This window comes from Ictalurus furcatus, chromosome 26 (assembly GCF_023375685.1).
Source record: "Ictalurus furcatus strain D&B chromosome 26, Billie_1.0, whole genome shotgun sequence".
Lineage (NCBI taxonomy): Eukaryota > Metazoa > Chordata > Actinopteri > Siluriformes > Ictaluridae > Ictalurus > Ictalurus furcatus.
This window is the reverse complement of record NC_071280.1, coordinates 12782854-12791002: the sequence shown is the minus strand read 5'-3', so window position 1 is coordinate 12791002 and position 8149 is coordinate 12782854.

Here is an 8149-nt window from a genome sequence, read left to right as displayed (position 1 = left end):
TTCTGTAAACTTCTGAATTCATTCTGCTGCTACCATCATGAGTTACATCATCAATAAAGATTAGTGAGAATGTTCCAGATGCAGCCATGCAAGCCCAAGCCGTAACACTAATAGCGTTCTATTACAAATAGAAGGGTGCCTCCTTACTGTATGTATCTATGGAACTGTGGTACACTTTAAAAATGGCTCTGTCTAACACCATTAAACGTTCTTCAGTTTGTCCTTCTGGAGGATCTTCGGGGGGAAAAAGTCTCTGAAGAACCCCACAACAGAGGGTTTCCATTTCAGAGTGGGTTCTAAGTGGAGCCCCATTAAGAAACTAAGAACTATCCAAAGGCCCCTTTAGGATTCTTTTTCTAAGAGTGTATAAAAGGTCTGTAACAGATAATTATGATATGTAACAGATAATTATTATGTGAAGTGCTAAAACAACAACAACAACAGAAGGTGCGTATCCTTTTGTATCAAAACAGTGAAAAAAAAAAACACTCACGGTATGGTCCATGTAGAGTGCTATTGTGTGAATCGTGTGAAGAGTTTTGCAAAGAGAACTGAAAAATGCCTTGTAAGCACAATAATTATAATAATAATAATAATAATGATAATTCTGTCTTTTCTGCTTCTATGAATCGCCTGGTAAAACAGTGAAACTGAATCACAACCGTTTTCAATTAAACACACAATCAGAATTAATAAAAAAAAGAAGAAGAAATTTTCAGACAAAGAGCACGCAGAGTGTCTGAGGCAACAAAAGAAATATTGGAAGAGGAAAACAACATATTAAATAAATAAATAAATAAATAAATAAATAAATAAATAAAAGGAAGACTGTTTAATACTGTAATGATATCCTGTGATGGACTGGCTACCCATCTAGAGTGTCTTTTTCTGCCTTGCAGAAAGTGTTCTCCGACTTCCACTGCTCCTGATCAGAATGAAGACGTTACTGAAGTTGAATGAATGAATGAATGAATGAATAAATGATGTTTGATAATGGATATAAAGTTTACAATCACAGATCGAGCTCTGATCGCCGTGTCATATGGGACGATTTAAGCTTTCATTTTTCCGTTAATGTCAGAGACTGGATCACTAACATCTCCCAAGTTTATATATAAAATGTTTGAGTCACTCAGGTGGTCATCTTTGAATGAACTTTTAATTAAGAAGTATCTTGTGGCCATCAATTATAATATTGTAACCACGAGATATCAAACTTTGTAAGGTGACCCCATGACCCCAATTTGCAAATTCCCACCCACTAGCTAGTTCTCCCCTATCACACTGAAAAAAAAAGGAATATGTGGTCAGTATAATTCAAGAGAACATATTACGTATAATTACATAAAAATATTCAGCTCTTCAAAACATGAGCTCATGGCTTATACTAAGATGTAATTTTAGTACATTTTAAACAAATATCTAATCTACTAGTTTGAATTATGTTGCTTCACCACACCAGGGAACGTTTTGATCGATATTATGAATCATTGAAGGTTGAAGGTCAAATCATGCTAGATGTACGAAAACAAAATATGATAATGGAACTCAATTCATTCACAATGAATGAACACTTTCGTGGCTCATCTCTGTATTTCTTTGCGAATTCCAATCTGGCTTTCCGATTCTTAATGCTGGTGAATGGTTTGCATCTTGTGGTATGGCCTCTATATTTCTGCACAAATCTTTGAATGGTGGATTATGAGGTTGTTGGTGATGTCACTATGATGATGATGATGTCCAAATTGTTATATTGACTATACCATTGCTTGTGGAATGGCTCTGATAGATGTTCCCTTTTTTCTCAGCTCTCTGCTCTGCATGTTGGTTTATCCTTTTTAACAACAAATGCATTTTTCACACGCGAAATCTATGGTTCAAACCAAGAGTAAACATTCAAAGCTATTAATTCTATAAACAACCAATTTAACAGGGCACACCTGGGCAGCAAGAAACACCTATCAGTCACATGTTCCAATATTTTTTCATCACAAAACGGGTGGGTTCATCTTTTGATCTTAAACCCAAATGTCTTCAATGTATAGCGAAAACAATAGAATTGGCCTTGCTGTTCCAATACTTTCAGAGTGGATTGTATCTTTATACATAATTCCACAGTTGAACTAAAGGTTCCTGTGGCCACAATGGTGTGATTCAACTGATTTGTCTGTCTCTAATGCATTTTAATAGTGAAGTATTTTATGGCAATGAAAAAGTTCTTGAGAAACTTTAGGTTTTGAATCTTCCTTAGAATATTAATTCACAGCTATACTTTGCTAAAAAAATATATAATAATAATAATAATAACAATAATAATAATAATAATAATAATAATAACCACAATATCATCTCAGTGATTCTGTACTTTAGTAAATCTATAGCTTTCCTACTTGGACTCACATCTCACATTTTTATTAGAGATTTTTTTTTTTGGCATTCTGTTGAGGCTTTGTGGCATTTAAAAAATCTTTTGATTCCAACATTCAAAGAGTTGAGAAAAGCTGTAAGATAATCAATATTTGCCATTTTTTCAAGCTTTGCCAGATAATTTTTTGGTCAAAACCCAGTTTTCAGCAACTCACCCAGAGCACCAATCTACCATCTGCTCATGACGGTTCAATATGATGTCATTCTTGTCATTCACAGCTGAGGACTTAACCATGTCAAACCCTGCCTGCCATGATGATATGACATGTCTAATTTATCAGCGATTGATTTTTTCCCCCCCCTTCTTTTTTTGGGCCTTGCAAGCGCTGTCACAAATATTGCGAGTGTAATGGAGGATGAAAGTGTGCTGTAAACCACCACTCGCGCTTTGGCACGCTCCTTTTGTGTATTTAGATCGATGGGCCTTGAAGTATAGATTCCATGAGAGTGATGTCAAGGGAGGCCATTGTGCCGGTCAGCTGCTGTCTCTGTGTGTTACAAGGACACATGTTTAAGTACCGTGGTCAAGATTATCATTACGGTGAGAAGTAGAACCTTGAAATGAGGTGCAAAGCTACTTGTGCTGAAGAACACATTTGAGCTACGTAATTAACAAGACTTTTTTTTTTCTCCTTCCGATGACAGCAAGCTCTTTAAACCATTTCGCAATCCTCTGAATTATAGTATTTAGAGTTTTCTAATTCAATTAAGCCATAATCCACAAACCGGCACTGGCACATCTGTGTCAAAAGCTCATAAGGTTTACGGAATCAAAGTGACAGGATAATCTATCCAGGTTTAGATCCTAGGAATTCTTAAACCTAGATCTTTATCTGAATCTATCTGAAGGACGAAGGCTCTGTAAGATACATGGCATACACGCAAACACACACACACACACACACACACACACACACACACACACACACACACACACACACACACACACAATTAAATCTAATCTGGAATCCAGCGTATGCAGTTCTAATCCGAGTGTTCTTCTCCGTGTATCGGCTCTTGCCAAGGAATTTTGGAATGTCATCCAACATTCCGAACTAAGACCCTAAAAATCCATAAAATGTTCCAGTCAAGTCAATTACAAATCCCCTACACTGGTATGGTCATCAAAAAGCTGCAGCTTTGGGATTTCAAGTGGGGGAGATTATGATTTACAGACATAGACTGTGTCGTGATTGGATTTGAATTGATTTAAAATGATTTCAAAAGATTAATTTGCCCTAAGGAATCATGTAGCAAAAATAAAAATGGAGCGGTAAGATAACGTTCAAGTTTCATGTTATGGAATGTCTGTGGAAGCTTGTTTTCACCCTGTATGAGAGAATATTATGCAGATTTGTTCATAATTCAGTTCATAATTATTCCGTAATATTGTGTAATTTGCCATTTTTTTAAATCCTGCATTTACAAGTTAATATATTAACCTTATGACTTATTGTCTCACAAATTGTGCATTAGTGCACACTTTACTGTTCACCTTAAGGCATTCTCCTGGTATGGCCAGTTCCTGCTGTAAAATAATACACTACATGATATTATCTTGTAATTGTGCGAAAAAGTCACATTTGTGAGATAACGCTGAATGATATTTTCTCATACATGGCAGAAACAAACTTTGATCAATAAAAGTGACAGTTTGTACTAAAAGGTTCTACTGCTTAGACATATATTTTTGGTATGAATTAAAAAAAAACAAAAAACACCAAAATATCATGAACATTTCAAGTGGTTGCTGAAGTGTCACCCAAAAGAGTGTCACACTCTTTTATTACGGTTTTAAAATGTCACCGAATACCCATAACCTCTCGAACACCGAGCACACTCTGTATACTCTTTCTTCTCCAGCCTTTGAAGAAACCTTGTGTGTTCATTAGAATTCATTATATTGTCATCGTATCAATTAATCAGTCGCACAATGTTCCTCCGTGTTGAAATAAGAGCTGTGAGAGAGAGCTGTTCCAGGACTACGTGGTCATTTGAGATCCTCTACGTTAGCCACATACCGTTCTACCTCAGCGTCTCCCTGATTTTTAATCAACCGGTTTGCATATGGACTCCTCAGAGGTCATGGCCTTGAGCTACGACGGGTCAGAGCTTCTTCCTACACAACTGGGTGGTCAAAAGCAGCAAGGGGGGAACCTCGTGTCAGCCTAGTCGACATGCTAAGTCTATTTGTGTATGCTTGCGTTTAGCAAGGCAACATTTCATAGCCTGAGGAGCTTCCAGTGTCAATGACTCTCTATTTATTGTCCTCCTAGCATTACGTGTGCTATCAGTCAGTAATAGTTAGAGCTTTGTGTGCAGGTTAATGCCCAGAAACAGAGGGAAATTATATCTGTGTGTGGCTGATGGGGACAATAGTGAGGGGTGAGCAACTGAATGCTGGAGAATGAATGGGAGCGAACGATACGGGCGTATTTGGAAAATTACCCATCACACTCTGGGTATCACACACACACAACACGGTCCCACCGGGACGACTTGCCAGACAGGGTGGATTGACACACACACACACTTGCTCACCATGGCTCCTCTGTCTGGCTTGGGAAAATGAAGACGTTCATTTACCAGAGAGGATTAGCGAGTGCTTAAATCATTATTATGGTAATATGTGGCTGGTTGTCGGCCGATAAATATAGACTTAACCTTATCGAGACAAACACCTTTAAGTACAGGTCTCTCACTGGAATTTCAACTTTGCGTGATTGTTTTGGAGCGCCCTTCTTTCATTTACCAGAAACTGCTAGCATGCAGCCTCATGGTAGCCTTGATTTTGGCCACATTTTACACAAAGTTTAAACCTGTAAGGAAAGAACTTCAATTTCCAAGGATGGAGCTAACACAGGCTACCAGCAAGCATTACCTTTTATTATGCTAGTGCTCTCAAGGCCGCCCAACATGCTGAATGTATGGATAGAGCAATGTGACAAATAGAGATGATCCTCCGCTTCATATAATTGGGGCATCGAGTGGAATCTGCAGTTCAGCGCTGAGCTTCGGAGGCTTTGTCTACACACCTGCGTAGCCTAGCCCTGAGGTTTCCTACTGCTATTGTTACACCTCATAAAAACTCACCGTTTATTGATTCGTAAATGCTCATAATTGTATTGACTCTACTTCTACTCCGCTGACAAAGATGTTTTCTGATAGGAAAATGTCTATTTATTATAGGAATATTCTGTGAAAGGTGTATATTTTGCACATATACAATGCTGATAATTGAGTAGCTTATTCGCTAACTGTCCATGCAAGATACGACGGTTTTACATACAGAAATATTTTCATTTTTCTGTCTATACACACAGGCATTTTCTGCGTTGGGAAAAGAAAACTTTGTCTGGAAAAGAAAACTTAGTTTTGACACTTTTGATTAAGGAGCAGGCGAGGAACACCTGTACAGCTGCTTGCACAATAACTTCTCTCCTTGGAAAGATTGATTTTCTACATTAAAACCTCTCTGCTTTTGTCTAAAGCTACGTGGCACCTTTTGTTATGCTAACAGAGCCTGTGGAAGATTTCCAATTCAATTCCACCTGCGCTCTGGTCAGCTCTGTGATCCTATTGTGTTCTCTCGCAAGTCCCTTCTTGTCTTCCAAACGGCAATTTAGCAATGGCACTCACCAGAAAGTGAATTGACAGATGGATGAGGCGAGACTTCGTCACCATATTGGAAAGATCAAGCCCATTAGCAGTGAGATATTAACACTGATATTGCAGGATGATGAGGAATTTCACCTATATATTTTGTATTAGAGGGAGAAGTAATAGAAATACTATTTAGAGTAATAGAAAATGGAAAAAATATAATTTTGTCAAGACATGGGGCGATATCACATACATGCAATTATATGCGCAGATCTGGACATAACAATAGCAATTAAATTGCAATATCTGAAAGCAAACTCAGATTCCTGGGACCAAGATTTATTTCTCACAATTACCCATGGTGCTGCTTTGCTTTACCTCATGTTGCTCTGTTACTAAATTACTAATACTTTGGTATTTCATGGTAATCTTACATTGCTATGCACAAAATCTCATACAAGTGTCCAGCTTTGGGTGGGCTTATACAGTATATATGAAAAAAAAAACAAATACACCCCATTGAAATTATTAGCTTTTTTGACATATTTGGACAAGCAAACATTTGATCATCTTTGAAACAGTGCCTGTTTTTTAGTCATTTATTCAACAGAAATATCAATAGATGGGATATTCTTCTGTGGAAAAAGTAAGTACACCCTTGGCCTCAGAAGCTAGTATTAATCCCTTTAGCAGAAATAACTTCTTGTAGTTATTTCAAAATTTCAATGGGATTCAAATCTGAGCTTTGACTAGGCCATTCCATAACCCTCCAGTTCTTCTTTTTGAGCCATTCCTTTGTGGATCTGCTAGTATGCTTAGGACCATTATCCTGTTGAAAACTCCACTTTCGGTTCCTTTTAGACAAATGGCCTCACATTATCTTCAAGCGCTCTTTGATATGATGCAGAATTCATAGTTTAATCAATGAATACAAGCTGTCCAGTCCCTGAGGCAGTGAAGCAACCCCAAACCATAACATTTCCACCACCATGCTTCACAGTTGGTATGAGGTGCTTCTCCTGAAAAGCTGTCTTTTGTCTGTGTCAAACATGTCTGCTGTTACTGTGGACAAACAATTCTATCTTTGATTCATCTGTCCAGAGCACATAATTCCAAAAGACCTGGTCTTTGTCTATATGCTCACTGGCAAACTGTAGTCTTGCAAAGGCTTTTTCCTGGCACGCCTCACATACAGGTCAAATTTGTACAATCTCTTTCTGATTGTAGAAGCGTGCACTTTGACACCAACAGTTACAAGATTTACTAGCAGATCCTGTGATGAACTGTTGGTGTTCTTGGAGACGTCTTTTAGCATCAGACGGTCTGCTCTTGGACTGTATTTGCTGGGACGGCCAGTCCTGGACAAACTGGCAGTCATTTGAATTCTGAGCCATTTGTAGATGATTTTCCTTACAGTGGAATGATGCATTTCAAATAATTTGGAGATCTTTTTAAATCCCTTGCCAGGCTCATAGGCATCCACAACTTTTTTCTGAAGTCCTTACAGAACTCTTTAGATCTTGGCATGATGACACAACACACCTCAATAGCAAAGGGAACACCAGACACTAGATATGAGAGGGGTATAAATAAGACAGGTTCCACCTGCACTCCCTAAGCAGCTTCTAATCACTGACACTCAATCACCTGATTCTAATTATATGGATTTGAAGGTGTGATAAATGTAGGGGTGTACTTACTTACTTAATGTAAATGATGCATCATTTGATAGAGTGTAACACCTTTATTAATAGACAGTGTTTCAAAGCGTATCAAATGTTTGCTTGTCCAAATATGTCAAAAAAAAACCCCCAACAATTTCAATGGGGTGATGTAATTTTTTCACACGACTGCATATATATATATATATATATATATATATATATATATATATATATATATATATATATACACACACACACACACACACATATATATATATATATATATATATATATATATATATGTGTGTGTGTGTGTGTGTGTGTATATACACTTATATATATACATATATATACATATATATATATATATATATATATATATATATATATATATATATATACATATATATATATATATATCTATATCTATATCTATATATATATATATATATATA